The sequence below is a fragment of the Schistocerca nitens genome, chromosome 1 (genome assembly GCF_023898315.1).
Source record: "Schistocerca nitens isolate TAMUIC-IGC-003100 chromosome 1, iqSchNite1.1, whole genome shotgun sequence".
Taxonomy (NCBI): domain Eukaryota; kingdom Metazoa; phylum Arthropoda; class Insecta; order Orthoptera; family Acrididae; genus Schistocerca; species Schistocerca nitens.
The window spans coordinates 585,855,909-585,875,504 of NC_064614.1; the positions used below are offsets into that span (position 1 = coordinate 585,855,909).

Genomic DNA, 19,596 nt, shown 5'->3' on the forward strand with positions numbered 1-19,596 from the left:
TCTAAGTTCTAGGGGACTGATGACCTCAGATGTTAAGTCCCATAGTGCTCAGAGCCATTTTGCGGAGGTTCGAGTCCTCCCTCGGGCATGGGTGTGTGTGTTTGTCCTTAGGATAATTTAAGTTAAGTAGTATGTAAGCTTAGGGACTGATGACCTTAGCAGTGGAAATGGAAATGCTGTGTGGCTAGGGCCTCCCGTCGGGTAGACCGTTCGCCTGGTGCAAGTCTTTCGAGTTGACGCCACTTCGGCGACTTGCGTGTCGATGGGGATGAAATAATGATGAAAGACACACAACACCCAGTCATCACGAGGCAGAGAAAACCCCTGGCCCCGCCGGGAATCGAACCCCGGACCCCATGCGCGGGAAGCGAGAACGCTACCGCAAGACCACGAGCTGCGGCCTCCTTAGCAGTTAAGTCCCATAAGATTTCACACACATTTGAACATTTTTTTGATCTCATATTATCATCACGGCGTAAGAAAATATATATGTGTGCATTCGTCATGAAATATGTAGTTGTCCACCTGTAATCAGTAAACTAGACTTAGGGTTATCGCATGTCCTTCTGACATTTATACATCCATTATTGTAATTGAGCAGTGGAGCGCCTTTTCTGGCACACCAGCTCTGTGGCTGAGTATCGATTACCCAGCTGTACTACGATCTTTGACCCTGTTGTGATCTGCCGGCGGGTATTGGCGGTAGGGAGTTGGTCGTCGGACTCCCTACGAGGCGCTAGGACGTGCTTGAGGGGACGACGGAGCAAACACGTGGGCTCGGTCAGCGGTGGTGCGGCCAGTCTACCTTGCAAGACGGTCGCCAGTTTGTGGTGGACCTGTCTGATGTCAACTTCGGGCGCTGCTCGTCGCATTGCTTTGGGGACTGTTTTCTCGGAGAGACCCATCCCTCGAGCACATCTCGAACAACGCTCTCCATCGTACGTGTAAGTGGTTTTGGTGCCTTCGTTTCGTCAAACGATTTGCACTGCAGCGAGTGTATTTGTTGGTCGGTTCTAATGTACGTGTTGTCGAAGTAAGAGCAGCCGGGTGAGTCTGTGTGACTGTATGCTAACCAGCAGTTACTATTTGCTGTAAAATCCGCTTGTTGGATGACTATTAAAAGGCAGATTAGCACGAAGGCGTGCGTATGATTTAGGATTATTGCCATCAAGCGACGACCCTGGTACATTGCTGTAAAAAAAAAAAAAAAAAAAAAAAAAAAAAAAAAAAAAAAAGTTTTCCAACCGGTTATTCTGTTATTAGTAAAATTTGTGTTTGTAAAGCTAGTCATTTATATGTACTTCCTTATATACGTGCACTTATTGAATGCACTCACTCAACAGTAATTGGTTTGTGTATTTTGTTTATCAATTTCTTAACATACATTGATTGATGTTTGGTTGGTGTTTGCCGTGTCTTCTGCGGTTTCTTTGTGTTCCAGTTTCTGCGAGTCGGGGTGCGTGGGTGCGCCGCCACGTTCCGCTTCGGTGCACAGAAGCTGTGACGTATCGTCTGATGGGAAGTGACTCTCGGTTGGGCCCCGGCGATTAGGTGTTGTTTTGGACGGCTGATCTGCTGCTTCCGGCAGTCTAAGTTAAGTCACCCTTTGCCCAGGGGAGCCTAGCGTCACTGTCCATTTGATAAACACCTAACATCTCTCATGTATTAAAAAAAAATTAATTTTCACCCCAATTAATTACATTAAGTGTAACGTATTGTGATGATTGTCTTATTGCTCAAAAATTTTGTTACTTGAGCCATCTTTTAAATTCATTCAGATTTATTGTTCATTAAGTAATTCTAATTTGCTGCTTGTTTGAGAAGGAAGCTATTGGTCATTTTGGATTGTTTTTAAGACGGCCACATGTTGATTGTATGTTAGCTGTTTTATAAATGTGGTCTTGAATAAATTGTTAATTTATTGACCTACTAGTTGTCGTATTATAGGGGCCTTGTCCTTCCATGCTAATCCCGACTTCCTAAGTCACAGTAATATGCCAAGAGGATATCTTTTTATGTCCTGTTTTGTGTATCAATGTATATATTACAATTAAACAAGTAAAAACGGCATTATAAGTGGAAATTTCGATATGACGCCTTCTATAAGACGAAAAATATGACACGTGGTATGACAACTTTCTGCCATAGTGAACAGTTGCTGAATACTGTTATCTAAATTGTGTCCCATTTAACCTCATTCATTCAGCCTTTACCAGAAGTTTAATGTTAACTGCCTTATTCGAAATAATTTTTCTGATCTTACGAAACGACGAAATATTATTAACTATTGTGTTTTTCATTTTATGTCACTATTATCCATTTTAAATGATTCATAAAGTATTCTCTCACATACTGTTACATATACGTATATATTGTTAGAAAGAACGCAGAATATATTTATCATTCTTCACGAGATTGCTGCCACCAGGTGGCACTCTTCTGCATTACTCTATTAACCCTACTGGTATGCGGCAGTATGTAGCCTGCAGCCAACTCAGATACATGCGGCACTTCTTGATGTGTGCCACACCGGTGTGACTCTGTGTTGCCACGAGAACATTGTTACCTTTTTCAGTGTTTTACTCTCTCTTTATTATGAAGTATTGTCGTCTCAGGTATATATTGCAATTTATAAATGTAACGAAATAATTTATTTAAAAGGAATTTTTTTATTTCATATTCATAGTGCGTTACGAGGGTACAAAAACTAATGTGCGGTTTATTGCCCAGTATGATTTCATAACCTGCACTTGAGGGTATATCAAGAACTTAGGTAACATCGTTAATTTACGATTACAGCTACAATACTGTAATATTTTTGTAACCTTGCACATCTGAAGATGGCAGGTTAGCCCCGCCCAAACTAGTAATGCAGTGTACTTACATGCGATCAAGGCAATAAAACATAGTATCTGAAGCTTTCTTTACATTGAAAAGGAAATGGTTCAAACAAAGGTTGTTTTGTTCCAATTTGTATTCCGTAACTAATTTGAGAGCTGCTGTTGTGGGCGTCTGAATGGTGCGCCACCCTGGAGCTCATGAAGATGGCATCTGTTCTTTCGGACATGTCCGAAACAACAGATGCCACCTTCATATCGTTTAAGGCTAACCGGCTGATGACTTCCTTCAGTGCGGATGCACACGATTTGCCTGAACTCTTACGGGACGCAGTGGATTGTCTGCCGCGAGTAATGGGTATAATGGTAGGGACACTACGAATGTAGTGCGTGGACTATAAGTTGAGAATGTGGGTCTCACGGGCGAGCGCGCAAGAGATAAATTCCTGCAGTCACACGATCCTCTGTGCCCTCGGTGGCTCAGATGGCTAGAGCGTCTGCCATGTAAGCAGGAGATCCCGGGTTCGAGTCCCGGTCGGGGCACACATTTTCAACTGTCCCCGTTGATGTATATCAACGCCTGTCAGCAGCTAATGGTAATGATTTAATTGTAATTTCACCCTGCAGCTTAGTCCACTCTCTGCCGGTAATGGAGAGAACTTTGTCTCGACGCTGTTGGTGCCCGTGGTGAGTGGTGTCAACTTGTGGGTGGCCGCAACTACAGCTCCATAATTAGGATTGCCTCCATTACCGTCGAAGGAAAGTGTTATTTGTGGGTTCACAGCTGTTAACTTTTCCGAAAATAGCCGTTCTTCAGCTGCACGTTATTGTTGTTTATTTTATTTATTTATATTTCATTCTTTGCGTCTCAGTCCTGTAATCAAGCAAGTTGTCAAGCTGGAATTTGACGTTATCACTGATAACAGACTAAAACACAGGGTGGTCATAAAGTTTTTGTAAAAATATAAATATTTATTTTACAAGTTTGTGGTTTATGACAAATGAAGGAACAAATCATCAAGTTTGTTTGCATATCTTTGTTGCAGGTAGAAACTGAGTAGAGAGCACTACAATCGTTGTCGTGAAATGGCGTTCCGCGAGAAGACGCAGTGTGTTCTGTGGTACCGCGAGGGAAAAACCCCCAATTACTGTGCGACGAAATATTTGAAGAAAATACGAAAGAGAAGCTTCCGATAGAGGGCGTATTGTTGTATGGTACATGAAGTTTAAACACACCGACATTGTGTTGGACCTTCCGCGAACAGGGCGGCCTTCGGTCAGTGAATAAAGTGTCGGAACTATGCAACAGGCGTTGTTATGAAGCCCTTGCAAGTCTATTCGATGCGCATCTCGTGAATTAGGGATTACTAGGACCACAGTGCGAAGAATTATACCCAACAAATTGCACCTATAAGCATATAAGGACCAGGCAAGGGAAGTGTTACAACCAGATGATGGAAACGTCGACCAGCTTTTGCGACTGAGACATTGGCACGAATCAATACTAGCAACGAGTATTTTCGACGAATTTGTTTTTTCAGATGAGGTTACTTTCCACGTATCAGGTAAATGTAAGAAACACAATGAGAGTATAGGGTTTGAAAAGTCCACACGTTGTCTTAGATCACGTTAGGGATTACCCTAAAATGAATGTGTGGTGCGGTTTAATGCGTAAAATAGTTATTGGTACTTTATATTTTGTCGAAAAATCAGTAACAGCTAACATTTATCTGGCTAGATCAGTTTACGGAACAGAGACTTGCAGCCTGCTGTGATTTTTCAAGAAGATGGTGCACTACCCCTTTAGGGATGGGATATTAGAAATTTCCTAAATGAAACATTTCCTGACACGTGGGTTGGACGTGATGGTCTTGCCCTCTACCCTACAACATCACCAGACATAATTTCTTTTTGTGGGGGCTATGAAAGGACAAGGTTTGTACTACGCAAGTAGTTCATATGGGTATACTAAGAAGGGAGACAACAGATGCTGTCGCTGGTTTATCACAAGAAATGTTGTCAAACTTACGGCGTAAAATCGAATATCGATTAGACGTTCTTCGAGCAACGAATGGCGCACATGTTAAAGTTCATTGATATCGTAACTAAAGCTTCGTGATTTATTCTTTCATTTTTCACAAGCCAAAAATTTGTAAGTTTTTTAATATTCAAATGTTGCAATGTGTGTGAATTACTAAGGGACCAAACTGCTGAGGTCATCGGTCCCTAGTCTTACACACTACTTAAACTAACTTAACGCTAAGGACGACACTCACACCCATGCCCGAAGGAGGATTCGAACCTCCGTGACATGGCGCTTCTAACCGCGCGGCCACTCCGCGCGGCTTTTTAATACTGATAATTGCACAAAGACCTTAGGCCCGCCCTGTATATCCTATTCAGTTTTAGCATAATTGTGACCAGATTCCAGCTTGACAACTTGACTGATTACAATGAGAAACTAGTTACAAAGAGAGAAATATAAGCAAACCAATTAAAACCAATAAACACTAGCTATGGAGCTTTTTTTCAAAAAAAAGCACTACAGACCCATATGCAATGTATTCTTACTACTAAGCAATTTCTTGTGAGGCCCACAAGGGAGCTATATCACTGAGTCTGCCACGTATGTACAAATCTGTTATTCTGGCGCAAAAAATAACTAGTTCTATTTTAAAAAGCCGCTACTGACTGCTGCATATTTTTAGACTGTCATTCAAGATTTTTTCGTAGCTCAAGCAAGTAGGACATCTGGAATCAAACAACTTCTGTCTACACCACTCTCTTGTCACATCAAAGTTAATATTGTAATTGCATATGCCAGAGTTAAGACGTCCTACACAAGGTGTTAAAAATTTTCCACATTTTGAGAGGTGATAGTACGGATCAAAACAAGGAAAAATATTGTGGAGACTTGGGCTCTGAAAGAGAGTATCTTAAGAGCTATGAGTACTCGACTGTGAAACAAATATCTTCTATTGCAAGATCTTTGCTGTTACGAACGACCTACACAATGCAGTAAACAAACCAGAACACATTATTCTGTCAGAGGCTGAAAAATCAGCCAGTCAGTTGCAAATAAAGGTTTACTAGCCCTTGACCTAGGTTTCGATATTTGTAAAAATATCTTCTTCAGAAGTAGTGGGCCTTGTTAAATCACATGATTGTACATAAGAGGCCCACAACTTCTGAAGAAGATATTTTTACAATTATGGAAACCTAGGTCAAGGGCTAATAAACCTTTATTTGCAACTGACTGGCTGATTTTTCTATCTCTTCAAATTTACAGAGTTGCTCTTTCGGAGTAATGTTTAAGATTATTCTGTTACTCTGAAACAGCAGAGCTTTTAATGTAATGTGCTTGCTATTAAATACGACCTTCACGTTAAGTCATCGCTAAACAGTGTACGCAATATTGTGTCCATTCATGGTATACCATGCTTCTTTCCGACGTCTTGGGGAATCAGGCACTCTCTGAAAACTCAGGAGGGAGGGGGGGGGGGTCACGGATGCTCTGGAAAGCACTGAAAAAGCGTTCCTGCAGTATTTATACATAATTAATGGGTTCTTGCGTACACCAGAGAGTTCAAGAGACTCCACAACCAAAAATCCAAGGGTTTAAGATCAGGGGAACGAGCTGTTCAACGTATTGGTCCTCTCAGACCAATTTATTGTACGTTAAATGTCCGTGTGAGGTGTTCTCGTACATTTAGGAGAAAATGAATTTCCCGCCCTGGTTGGAATGGTTTCCCCTCTAGCAGGGACAGGTAAGTCATTTGATAGGAACTGTCGGTGCCTTGCAACTGACTACTTGGTTATCATTGTGTAAGGTTCTGTTGGTCTATCGTCGAGAATTCCTGTGCGTACATTAACTGAAAATCGGTGCTGATGCCTTCCTTCTTCAACTGCGTGTCGAGGCATAGCAACGTTTTATGTGGAATCGCCCAGATCAGAGGAAGACTAACCCTGACAGATGCCGTACACAAGTTCCAGCATCTTTTTCCACTCGTGCAATACTCATTCCTCTACAACAGGAGTACGAAGGTACGAGATCTGCCACGATCTGGCATTGTTGGAGCTATGAAGCAGAGTCTAGTCGCTAGAAAAGACAACTGAATAATTGTGCAGATGGTACTCTGTGTTCTGGATATTTTTAAGTATACAGGACACGGACTCGGCAGTTGCTTCCGTTTGCCAGACCATAACAGAAAATCATATCTGCCATTTCCTGTGCGGAATAATAGATTCTGTTATGCTGGCAAGTGCAAAGATAAAACTACAATGTAAAAGCATTTCACAAATGAAAACTGTAATGTGCTTATGGCACTTTTTGGTCGATAGTCCCAGTTTGGAGAACTGAGCCTACCGATGTTAGTCTTTTATTTGTTGCCACTTCGGAGATTTGCACGTCGATGACGACGAAACATGAGGACCACACACACACACATACACAGACAGGAAATCAGTCTCGAGCGTAGAAAATCCTCGATGCGGCCTGGAATCGAACTCGGGGACCAGTGATTAGCAATACTAAGCACAAGACACAAGTACATGCTACTGACAGCATTTAAAAAACTTATCAAAACACAGAGTGGTTCCTTTAGGACTAATGTATCCGCTGCACTTATCCTAAACGGAGAATATGTTTTAGAGTAATAACACTAACAGTCCTGTGTTCTGTAATTCTTTCGTAATGGCAATGGGCTTGCAGTGAAAGAAATGTGTTTCTCGGCAGAGAAGACCAACAAGTGCTGTATACAGGGTGTAAAATTTAAGTTGACAAACCAGAGTAACTCGAAAGATAAGCTTCACACGAAAAAATGTGTAGAATCCAAAGTTGATTGTTTTCGAGGGGGACATCTGCTGGTGCTAAAATTAGCCGGCCACACCAGCCTCCTGGGGGTGGGGCGGGAGGCAACTTTAAAATTATTTCCACCTTTAACAACGTTATTATATTCAGCCTGTCAGGAAGGACCTGTTCTCACTGAATCGAAGAAGACACTCAAAAACTTCACTTTCACATATAACGCAGTTGTGGAGTATATTTCGAGTCGAACGTAATGATCCCCCTGGTATTAAAACAGACTTCTCCATGTAACAAACGGGGATTCCAATAAAAATGATGATGAAAATAACTGCCCTTGCTCACATTTGATATTGTGGAATCCTTTGGTGGAGGTAACGAGCTACGTCCGTGCTATCTTCTTGTTTTGTAACAATGGCTTGGTGAGAAATATTAGCAACAATTTCAAATTTTCCGCAGATGATGCGGTTATGTAAGCACAAATTGTTGTGTCGATTCCCTAAGGTCTCGACACAATGAGTGGCTAGGTGCACGCGAAACTAACGCAGACGGGCGTAAATTCTGAAACAGGAGACTGGATGAAAAACTATAAAGAAAAGAAGAGAGATGGTCATCTACTTAACTTTTAATGATGTTCTTCTTGTTGAAATACATCTCTTGCATAGTAGTAAGCAATTAGCAATGATACACATGGCGCCTTGCTAGGTAGTAGCGATGGACTAGCTGAAGGCTATTTAATCTGTCTCTCGGCAAATGAGAGGAAGACGTGATACGTCTTGTCGCAAGCTATGTCGTCCGTACAACTGGGGCGAGGTCATGTCCGTGTCTTGTCACCTGCCCTGTGGTGGCGCTACGTTTGCGAATACACAGTGGCGACACGCGGGTCCGACATGTACTACAGGACCGCGGCCGATTTAAGTTACCACCTAGCAAGTGTGGTGTCTAGCGGTGACACCACATTCCTCCCCCGCAAATCGGCGAACGGTCGTGAGATAAGGCTTCCGCCCGCCGTGGGGAGGACCCCATGTTGACGTATGCGATGAGGTGGGGAGCCTAACAACAGGCGAGGCTGTGCCACCCGCACCCGGCCATTCGGTCCGAGGGGAGCTAGGAAACGCCTGCAAACCTAGTCCAGGGTGCACGTCAACATGAGGTGTTTGCGCACGGAATGATATAAGAGGAGCCGCGGGGTCGACCTCCATGTGGTCGGAGCACCCGACGGGCGAAGACGACATCTGGTCCGGAGCGGGCAAGAGGTCCATGGCGGAGGACGGCTGGTCACGGGAAGCAAGCGGCGGCGCGTGACCCAGGGAGGCGCGAGGCGGCTGCAGCGAAGCGTCCGCTGCTGGCGGCGCCGGCGGCGGCTGCGGCGGCGCGACGCCATGAGGCAAAATGGAAGGCATCGTCGGTAACACCTGGGGATGAGGCGAGCCAGTAGATGGGTCCCCAGGGCGCTGACCTGACGGCTCCGTCGCTGAAAACAGACGGGGAGCGGCAGAACCCAGGCGACGACAGAGGCGCCGCTGATTGAGATGCCGACGCACCTCACCAGAGGCCCCCAAAACCAAATACAGCGCGCGGCCGAGGCAGCGAAGAATGCGCCCTGCGAGCCAACGCCGTGAACCGCGATAGTTGCGATAATAGACAACGTCGCCAGGAGCAAAAGCAGGAGTCTGCCGCTGCACAGGAACCTGATGTGGCGGATGCAGCAAAGACATCAGAGTTCGATGAGGACGACCATGGAGCAATTCAGCCGGCGAGCGACCATCGCGGGGCTGAGAGCGATACGAAGACAAAAAGAGCAACAAAGCGTCCTCCCGAGAATGCGACTCTTTCAATTGCAACATCCGTGACTTGAAAGTCCGGACCAATCGTTCAGCGGCACCGTTTGACTGAGGCGAAAACGGCGCGGATGTCAGATGTTGAAAACCATTGGCCTGGCAGAATGACTGAAATTCTGCGGACATGAATTGTGGGCCATTGTCGGAAACAATAGTCTGCGGAAGACCCTCAATGCAAAAGATAGCAGACAAAGCTTGGATTGTGGCAGAAGACGTCGTGGAAGACATCCGGACAACAAAAGGAAAATTACTGAAAGCATCGACCACAACCAACCATCGAGCATTCCAGAATGGACCAGCAAAATCGATGTGCAAGCGTTGCCAAGGGGAAGTGGCTTTCGGCCATGCAAAGAATTTCCGCGGCGGTGCGGATTGTTGTTCGGCACACGCCACGCAAGAGGAGCACCTATTCGTAATCGCAGCATCGATTCCGAACCAAGTACAGTGCTGTCGAGCAAGTTGTTTCGTTCGCACTATACCCCAATGTCCTTGGTGAAGAAGCCGTAAGACAGAGGACTGTAACGAACGTGGGACCACGACTCGGGATGGATCATTATCGGAACGCAACAACAAAACACCACGTCGGACAAAAAGTCTCTCCTTGTGAGCAAAAAAACGGCGAACCAAAGGATCCTCGATCCGTGACTTTGACAAGGGCCATTGCGTAGCAACAAAACGCAAAACGGGAGCAAGGACAGGGTCAGCAGCTGTGGCCGTAGCTACACGACGAAAATCAATCGGAAACGATGCGACCACGTCATCGGCTTCCGAATCAATGAACATGCAAGCAAGTTCGGAAGAATCGAATGCTGTATCCTCAGCAACAGGCAAACGGGACAACGCATCAGCGTTTCCGTGCTTAGCAGTGGACCGATACAAGATATCGTAGCGGTACTGCGAGAGAAAAAGTGACCAGCGAATGAATTGCTGCGCTGTACGTGGAGGTACAGGCTTGTTCGGATGGAAAAGCGATGTCAACGGTTTGTGGTCCGTGATGATGGTAAAGTGACGACCATACAAGAAATCGTGAAACTTTGTTACACCAAACACAAGAGCCAAAGCTTCCTTCTCTATTTGTGAATAATTTCGTTGCGCAGATGAGAGCAATTTGGACGCAAAGGCAATAGGGCGATCATGCGAGCCATCTTTGTGTGCAAGCACAGCACCGATCCCGAAATCCGATGCATCTACCATCAACAAAAGGGGTTTTCGGGGATCGAATGGCGTAAGGCAAGTATTTGAAAGTAACGCCGATTTCAACTGGCGAAAGGCGCGTTCGCATTCCGTCGTCCAGACGAACGGAACACCTTTACGGCGTAAGCGATGAAGCGGAGCTGAAATGGAAGAAGCATTGCGCAAAAATCGATGATAATAATTTACCTTACCCAGCACACTCTGTAGCTGTTTTAAGTTCTGCGGTGACGGCAAGTCCTGAATGGCACGAAGGTGCTCTGGACTCGGATGTATACCTTGGGCATTTATGACATGCCCCAGGTACGGTAAGTCACGAGCAAAAAACACACATTTGTCCTTCCTCAAGCGAAGACCATTCTGACGCAATACCTGAAATAATGTTCGGAGATTCTGCAAATGTTCGGCTTCTGTCTTTCCTGAGATCACAATATCGTCCAGATAGTTCGCAGCAGTAGGGACCGACGCACAAAGAGTTTGTAAATATTGCTGAAACAAAGCAGGGGCGGATGCACATCCGAAAGGCAGTCTTTTGAAGCGATACAAGCCAAGATGCGTGTTTACCACTAAGACGCGCTGGGATTCTTCGTCCACAGGTATTTGCAAGTACGCATCTGCTAGGTCCAATTTCGAAAAATATTTTCCCGGGCACAGTTTGTCAAAAAGATCTTCCGGGCGGGGCAAAGGAAAAGTAGCAGTCACAAGTTGTGGATTCACAGTTGCCTTGAAGTCCACACAAAGTCTCAATTTTCCGGAAGGTTTTGGCAAAATTACTAAGGGTGAGGCCCAGAGAGAAGCCTGCACACGTTCAATTACACCTTGAGATTCTAACTCGGCCAATGTTCGTGCGACCTCATCACGCAATGCGTGGGGAACATTGCGCGCTCTGAAAAATTTCGGTTGCGCATTGTCTTTCAGTTCCAAATGCGCTTCATAGTTCTGAGCGCAACCAAGGCCCGGTGCAAAAATGTCTGCAAATTCTTCACAAAGACTAGAAACACTGGCGGAAGGCACAGTCTGATTCACTGATAGGACCTGATTTACAATAGACATATTAAACAATTGAAACAAATCTAAACCAAACAAGTTCACTGCACTAGAGGAACGAAGAACATAAAATGACACAAGTTTTGTCTGTCCCTTGTATGTTGCAAGAAGGCTGCACTGTCCTAACACAGGTATATGCTGTCCTGAGTAACTAGTTAACGTAACATTTGCGGCACGCAATGGCGGGGCGCCCAGTTGTTTGTACGTGTCGTGATTGAGCAAGGAAACTGCAGCTCCGGTATCGAGCTGGAATGGTATCACTTTTCCTGCAAAGTCTAAGTCCACAAAAAGTTTATTGTCTTGTTGACGACAAGAGCGACTGTCTCGTGCAATTTGAACTGATACAGGTCCAGAAGCACTTACAACTTTACGGGATTTCCGGCGACGTCGACGCACTCTTTGGGTGGGACGAACACAGTCACTGTTAGCTAAAGTGTCACTGGACGGGTGGGAATGAACGACATGAATGTCCATGGGCGAAGGTCCACGAGCCTGATTGTCCTGGGTGCGATTCCGGCGCGAAGCAAAGGCCTGGAATTATTGCGAGTGTCTGATCTAAGCTTTTTCTGGCAAACACTTTGTACATGTCCTTTCTTTTGACAGTAAAAGCAAATAGCTTGGCGTGACGGGCAATTTTCACGCGAATGTCTAGTGGCACACCGCGGACAAGATTTCACTGCATTTGCTTGCTTACGCGGCGCACGTGGTTGCAAGCTAGGCGGCCGCAGCGAAGTCGGGCGCGAGGGCCGCTTAGCGTCCCGTGCAGCGGGCCGGGCGGGCCGATTAATGTGACACACTGCTGGCGAAGTTTCAAATGATGCCTGAGCAAAGTCAAGTGTGTCTTGCCTGTCCAAAATGTCTATCACTTGTTGCAGGGAGGGATTAACTAGCTTCAAAATCTGTTCCCTAATGCGAACATCAGAAACGTTCTGTGCAATTGCATCACGCACCATAGTATCTGAATATGGGAGGCCACATTCACAGGCAAACGCGCAGTCTCTAGTAAGGCCTTGCAAAGTTGCTACCCACTCCCTATTAGTCTGACCGGCGGTACGTTTTGTACGAAAAAACGTATACCGTTTTGCAACTACATTTACTGTTTCTTTGAAATAGGCATCTAAAGCCGACAAAATTTCCTCGTAGGTCAGAGTTGCTACGTCGCGTCGGGGAAACAATTTCACTATCACACGGTAGGTAGACACACCGACACAAGAAAGCAAAAACGGCTGCCGCTCTTTACCTTGAATTCCATAAGCAGTGAGGTGGAAGTTGAACTGATCGGCCCACTCAGTCCAGCTCTCGTTATGGGCCTCAAAGGGCCTAAATGGCGGTGCGACAGCGTTGTGTGGCTGCGGTAGCGATGAAGCGGCTGCCGCCGCATCGGTTTGCAGCGCACGTTGACCCTGGACGAGCTGTCCAAGGGCTTCCAATAACGCCTGCGTCTGCTGATTCTGCAAGCGAAAAAATTCGGACAGTACATCTGGAGAATGCGGCGAAGCCATGACACAAGCAAATTAGAGCAAGTATAACACAAAGACTGCAACGTGGGCGCGGCATCCCATCCTCGTCGCCAAAATATTGTTGTGTCGATTCCCTAAGGTCTCGACACAATGAGTGGCTAGGTGCACGCGAAACTAACGCAGACGGGCGTAAATTCTGAAACAGGAGACTGGATGAAAAACTATAAAGAAAAGAAGAGAGATGGTCATCTACTTAACTTTTAATGATGTTCTTCTTGTTGAAATACATCTCTTGCATAGTAGTAAGCAATTAGCAATGATACACATGGCGCCTTGCTAGGTAGTAGCGATGGACTAGCTGAAGGCTATTTAATCTGTCTCTCGGCAAATGAGAGGAAGACGTGATACGTCTTGTCGCAAGCTATGTCGTCCGTACAACTGGGGCGAGGTCATGTCCGTGTCTTGTCACCTGCCCTGTGGTGGCGCTACGTTTGCGAATACACAGTGGCGACACGCGGGTCCGACATGTACTACAGGACCGCGGCCGATTTAAGTTACCACCTAGCAAGTGTGGTGTCTAGCGGTGACACCACACAAATAATACCCGGAAAAGTAAGTTGTCAAATCGTGATTCCGCACAGATTCCGATTTCTGGAGGTGGTTCTTGCTTTAAAGAAGCTAAAAATTATATCTACAACTACATGCCTGCTCTACAATTCACAATTAAGTGCCTGGCAGAGGGTTCTTCGAACCACCTTCAAACTATTTCTACACCGTTTCGCTCTCTAACAGCGAGTGGGGAAAATGAACACTTAAATCTTTCTGTAGGAGCCCCGATTTCTCTCGCGGTAGCGTTCTCGCTTCCCACGCCCGGGTTCCCGGGTTCGATTCCCGGTGGGGTCAGAGATTTTCTCTGCCTCGTGATGGCTGGGTGTTGTGTGCTGTCCTTAGGTTGGTTAGGTTTAAGTAGTTCTAAGTTCTAGGGGACTTAATGGCCACGGCAATTGAGTCCCATAGTGCTCAGAGCCATTTGAACCATTTTTTATTATGATCGTTCCTCCCCACGCAGTCTGGAGACAATAAAATATTTCCACATTCAGAGAAGAAGACTGGTGATTGAAATTTTATGAAAAGATCTCGCCGCAACGAAAAACGCTTTATTTTAATGATTGCCTTTCCAACACGCTTTCCGTGTCCGTGACAGTGTCTACATTATTTCGCTATAATACACTTACAAAACGAGCTGCCCTTCTTTGAATTTCTTCGATGTTCTCGGTTAATCGTATGTGGTAAGGATCACATAAAGCACAGCAATACTCTATCACTGGATGAACAAGGGTAGTGTACGCAGTTCCTTTAGTAAACCTGTAGCATCTTCTAAATGTTCTGGCAATAAAACGTAGTCCTTGATATGCGTTCCCCACAACATGATTTATGTGATCACTCCAACTTAAGTAATTATAATTCTTAGATATTTAGTCGAACTGACAGGCTTTAAATTTTTCGTGATTTATCGTGTGATCGAAATTTAACGGGTTTCTTTTTGTACTCATGTAGATGACCTCAAACTTTTCCTTACTGAGAGACTATGGACACTTTTCACACCATTCAGTTATCCTGTCTAAGCAATTTTGCAATTGGTTTTGCCGGCCGAAGTGGCCGTGCGGTTAAAGGCGCTGCAGTCTGGAACCGCAAGACCGCTACGGTCGCAGGTTCGAATCCTGCCTCGGGCATGGATGTTTGTGATGTCCTTAGGTTAGTTAGGTTTAACTAGTTCTAAGTTCTAGGGGACTAATGACCTCAGCAGTTGAGTCCCATAGTGCTCAGAGCCATTTTTTGCAATTGGTTTTGATCTTTTGATGAGTGTACTATATGGTAAATGCAGCATCATCTGCAAACAATGTAAGAGGGCTACTCAGACGGTCCCCTAAATCGTTTATATACATAGGGAACAGCAGAGGGCCTATAACACTTCCCTGAGGAACACTGGATGTCACTTCGTTTTACTCGAGGATTTTCCGCCATTTACTACATACTGTGACTTTTCTGAGAAGAAATCTCGGATCCAGTCGCACAACTCAAGCGATACACCGTAGACTCGGAATCTGATTAAAAGTCTTTTTTGAGGAACGCTGTCAAAAGCGTTCTGGAAATCTAGAAATATGGAATCAGTCTGAGATCCACAGTTGGTAGCACTCGTTACTTCGTGCGAATAAAGAGCTAGCTGTGTTTCAATAGAACGATATTTTCTGAAGTGGTGATGACTGTGTGTCTAGGTAATTGAAAATGTTCGAACCAAGTACTAATCCGAAAATCTTACTACAAATCGATATATATGTCCCGGAACTTAAAATACTGTGGTAATTGACTAAATGATTACTACTGAAGAAATTAATGTCATACAAATATATATAAGTCAGTATGGAATAAATACAAAAATTTCATTATGGTTGTAGGAAGCTGCAGGTGTCCTTTTGCACTATAATACTACAGTACAGGATCGATATTAAGCAGCTGTGTTGGGAGATTTGTGAGAAGCGTGTGAGTAATTAAGTACGACGTGAATGGTCACAGGCTTCTTTGACTATCTGCAGCAGGCACAGGAGGGTTGAAATACAGTATATCTGGCAGAGATTTCATCAAAGACTCACATTTATTCAACACTCAACCTTGAAGTGGAATGGGAAGGAATCTAAATTTACGGTACAATAAAAAATACTTTTCACCACAAACTTCGCAAAATAAGTGCGAATGCACAAGTAAAAGAGAAACAAAAAATTTGCCTCGTCGTCATCGAGTGATTCACGTCTAACATGAATTTTGCTTAAATCGATCTTTGACAAAAGCAACGTAAGGCTATTTGCATTTTTATGCTCGAGATCTTCAACATTCTAATTTTATACCTTTCGTAGAACAAACGCTGAAGTTTAGGAGAATAAATTGCATCTGTTAGTGAGAAACTGCAGTTATCAGATTTATCTGGAAACTACGATGTTACCAAAGCTCAGCCAACCGACTTCAATGTCTCCAAAATAAAGCTCCTGTTAATATGCGTCATCTGAAGTTGGGCATCGAAAGTAAGTTAACTGAACAAGAAATAAATTGCCGGCCGCGGTGGTCATGCGGTTCTAGGCGCTCAGTCCGGAACCGCGCGACTGCTACGGTCGCAGGTTCGAATCCTGCCTCGGGCATGGATGTGTGTGATGTCCTTAGGTTAGTTAGGTTTAAGTAGTTCTAAGTTCTAGGGGACTGATGACCACAGATGTTAAGTCCCATAGTGCTCAGAGCCATTTGAATCAAGAAATAAATTCAAAGTATTCGTCTCGAATCGAGATATTCTTACTAGTTAAGCCGGAATTTCTATACATTTTGTATAAAGCTGTGTGCTTCTAAACACTGAATCTGCAAAATGGTGATATTGACTACTGACTCGGTAATAGCTCCCGGTTCTTATAGCTCCAATGAGTTGTAACGCTACTGGTGTCATTTTATTCGCAGACGTTATCCATTTACATAGAATCCAGACTATATACGATAAATTCATTTTTATACCAGTTTCATTCTTACACTTAGGTAAGTTATCTGAATGACAAAATGATGCAAAAGCATTACTGGAGGCGCCGGGTATCGATCCCGGTACCTCTCATATGCTAAGCGAGCGCTCTACCATCTGAGCTACGCCCCCCAAGATGGAAGCAGGTCTGACTTGGCATTAAGGCGTATTTCGTTACGCAGCCAACCTGTTACTCGGCCAGCTCTGGTGAAACCTGTTGGGTGTGGCTGCAGCCCGGCGCCGCTGAGTCTGCGGCTGCCAAACTGTTACGGAGAAAGTATAAAGAGTTATATCCAGCAGCTGGGGGCGTAGCTCAGATGGTAGAGCGCTCGCTTAGCATGTGAGAGGTACCGGGATCGATACCCGGCGCCTCCAGGAACCTCCTTTTTCACTCCTTTTGTTACCTCCAGTTCTAGCGGCTGCAGACAATGTAGTAATTTTTCTTAAGCCGAGAAGGTAAGTTCAATGAGATACAGGTACTCAGGTGTCTCCTGGGGTCCTTTGACAGGCGGAACAGTGTGGCAGGCCTTCTGCACCAATCATCCTCCACACGCTTCGGCTCGTCTGGCTGTGTGGCCACCGGCAACCTCCTGAACCTCCTGCTCAGACTTTTTGTTCAGCGGATGAGCAGGTGAAATTCTACTCGTGTTTCTGTAAGTAGAGCACGTGAAGTCGGGACGGAAGACTTGTCTTCACACAGAGGTGAACGGATGTAGCCTATGGTTTCGCCGAAATGTCCGTCAGAACGACACGCCTGTGAACCGGCGCCTAAATGTTAGGGGAGACATTGAACTGAGACAATAATGGCATGTGATCCGACTGATCTTACTTTTTTCTAACCTGAAATATATCTAGTAGTTTCAGCACTATTAAAGGAACAGAAACAGAAAACTACACCGCTAGCCATTAAAATTGCTACACCACGAAGATGACGTGCTACAGACGCGAAATTTAACCGACAGGAAGAAGATGCTGTGATATGCAAATGATTAGCTTTTCAGAGCATTCACAGAAGATTGGCGCCGGTGGCGACACCTACAACGTGTTGACATGAGGAAACTTTCCAACCGATTTCTCATACACAAACAGCAGTTGACGGGCGCTGCCTGGTGAAACGTTGTTGTGATGCCTCGTGTAAGGAGGAGAAATGCGTACCATCACGTTTCCGACTTTGATAAACGCCGGATTGCAGCCTATCGCGATTGCGGTTTATCGTATCCCGACATTGCTGCTCGCGTTGGTCGAGATCCAATGACTGTTAGCAGAATATGGAATCGGTGGATTCAGGAGGGTAATACGGAACGCCGTGATGGATCCCAACGGCCTCGTATCACTAGCAGTCGAGATGACAGGCATCTTATCCGCATGGCTGTAACGGATCGTGCAGCCACGTCTCGATACCTGAGTGAACAGATGGGGACGTTTGCAAGACAGCAACCATCTGCACGAACAGTTCGACAACGTTTGCAGCAACATGGACTATCAGCTCGGAGACCATGGCCGCGGTTACCCTTGACGCTGCATCACAGACAGGAGCGCCTGCGATGGTGTACTCAACGACGAACCTGGATGCACGAATGGCACAACGTCATTTTTTCGGATGAATCCAGGTTCTGTTTACAGTATCATCATGGTCGCATCCGTGTTTGGCGACATCTCGGTGAACGCACATTGGAAGCGTGTATTCGTCATCGCCATAATGGCGTATCACCCAGCCCCAGCGTGATGGTATGGGGTGCCATAGGTTACACGTCTCGGTCACCTCTTGTTCGCATTGACGGCGCTTTGAACAATGGACATTACATTTCAGATGTGTTACGACCCGTGGCTGTACCCTTCATTCGACCCCTGCGAAACCCTACATTTCAGCAGGATAATGCGCGACCGCATGTTGCTGGTCCTGTATGGGCCTTTCTGCATACAGAAAATGTTCGACTGCTGTCCTGGCCAGCACATTCTCCAGATGTCTAACCAATTGAAAACGTCTGGCCAATGGTGGCTCGTCACAATATGCCACTCACTTCTCTCGATGAACTGTGGTATCGTGTTGAAGCTGCGTGGGCAGCTGTACCTGTACACGCCATCCAAGCTCTCTTTGACTCAATGCCCAGGCGTTTCAAGGTCGTTATTACGGCCAGAGGTGGTTGTTCTGGGTACTGATTTCTCAGGATCTATGCACCCAAATTGCGTGAAAATGTAATCACATGTCAGTTCTAGTATAATATATTTGTCCAATGAATACTCGTTTATCATCTGCATTTCTTCTTGGTGTAGCAATTTTAACGGCCAGTAGTGTAAAAAAAAGAAAAGAGAACAATCGATGGAAGAAAATGATATTTCCGTGTTCTGGTGTCCGATTTTTGTGACATTAGTCTATGCGGCGTGCCACTAGGTTATGCTTTTTTGCACTTAAAATACACCTTCATTTTAATTAGCACATACTACAGGCACGGAAATCCTGAAGTATCAGTTTCATACTGTTCGGTCAAGGAGTTCATGGTGTAACACTCCCCATTTCCATCAAATCAGTTACGGAACACCTAATGTTTTGGAAAAATCAGAAGGTTGTATTTGGCCACTGTACCCAACGAAAACACATAACAGTGAGAAGAACAACTTAGCTACACGACAGCTTATATTTATTATTTGTGAGCCATCTAACCATGAACAAGTTGCAGAACAATTAAGGAATCTTGAAATATAAGTCAGGTCTGAGTATAGAATAGTCTTATATGCTCTTTGTAATACACACAGTTCACGTGAAATCGTGCGGTTAAAGGCGCTGCAGTCTGGAACCGCAAGACCGCTACGGTCGCAGGTTCGAATCCTGCCTCGGGCATGGATGTTTGTGATGTCCTTAGGT

At 45.1% G+C, this 19,596-nt stretch overlaps 3 non-coding genes across 3 annotated transcripts; 2 read left to right on the forward strand and 1 right to left on the reverse strand.

Annotated features, from left to right (window-relative positions):
* The first annotated feature begins 3,305 nt into the window (after nucleotides 1-3,305).
* On the forward strand, nucleotides 3,306-3,380 carry Trnat-ugu (transfer RNA threonine (anticodon UGU)). The gene has a single exon. It is a non-coding gene; the product is annotated as a tRNA-Thr (tRNA).
* A 13,412-nt stretch (nucleotides 3,381-16,792) lies between these two features.
* On the reverse strand, nucleotides 16,793-16,865 carry Trnaa-agc (transfer RNA alanine (anticodon AGC)). The gene has a single exon. It is a non-coding gene; the product is annotated as a tRNA-Ala (tRNA).
* Nucleotides 16,866-17,035: 170 nt separating this feature from the next.
* Trnaa-agc (transfer RNA alanine (anticodon AGC)) lies at nucleotides 17,036-17,108 on the forward strand. The gene has a single exon. It is a non-coding gene; the product is annotated as a tRNA-Ala (tRNA).
* The last annotated feature ends 2,488 nt before the right edge of the window (nucleotides 17,109-19,596 follow it).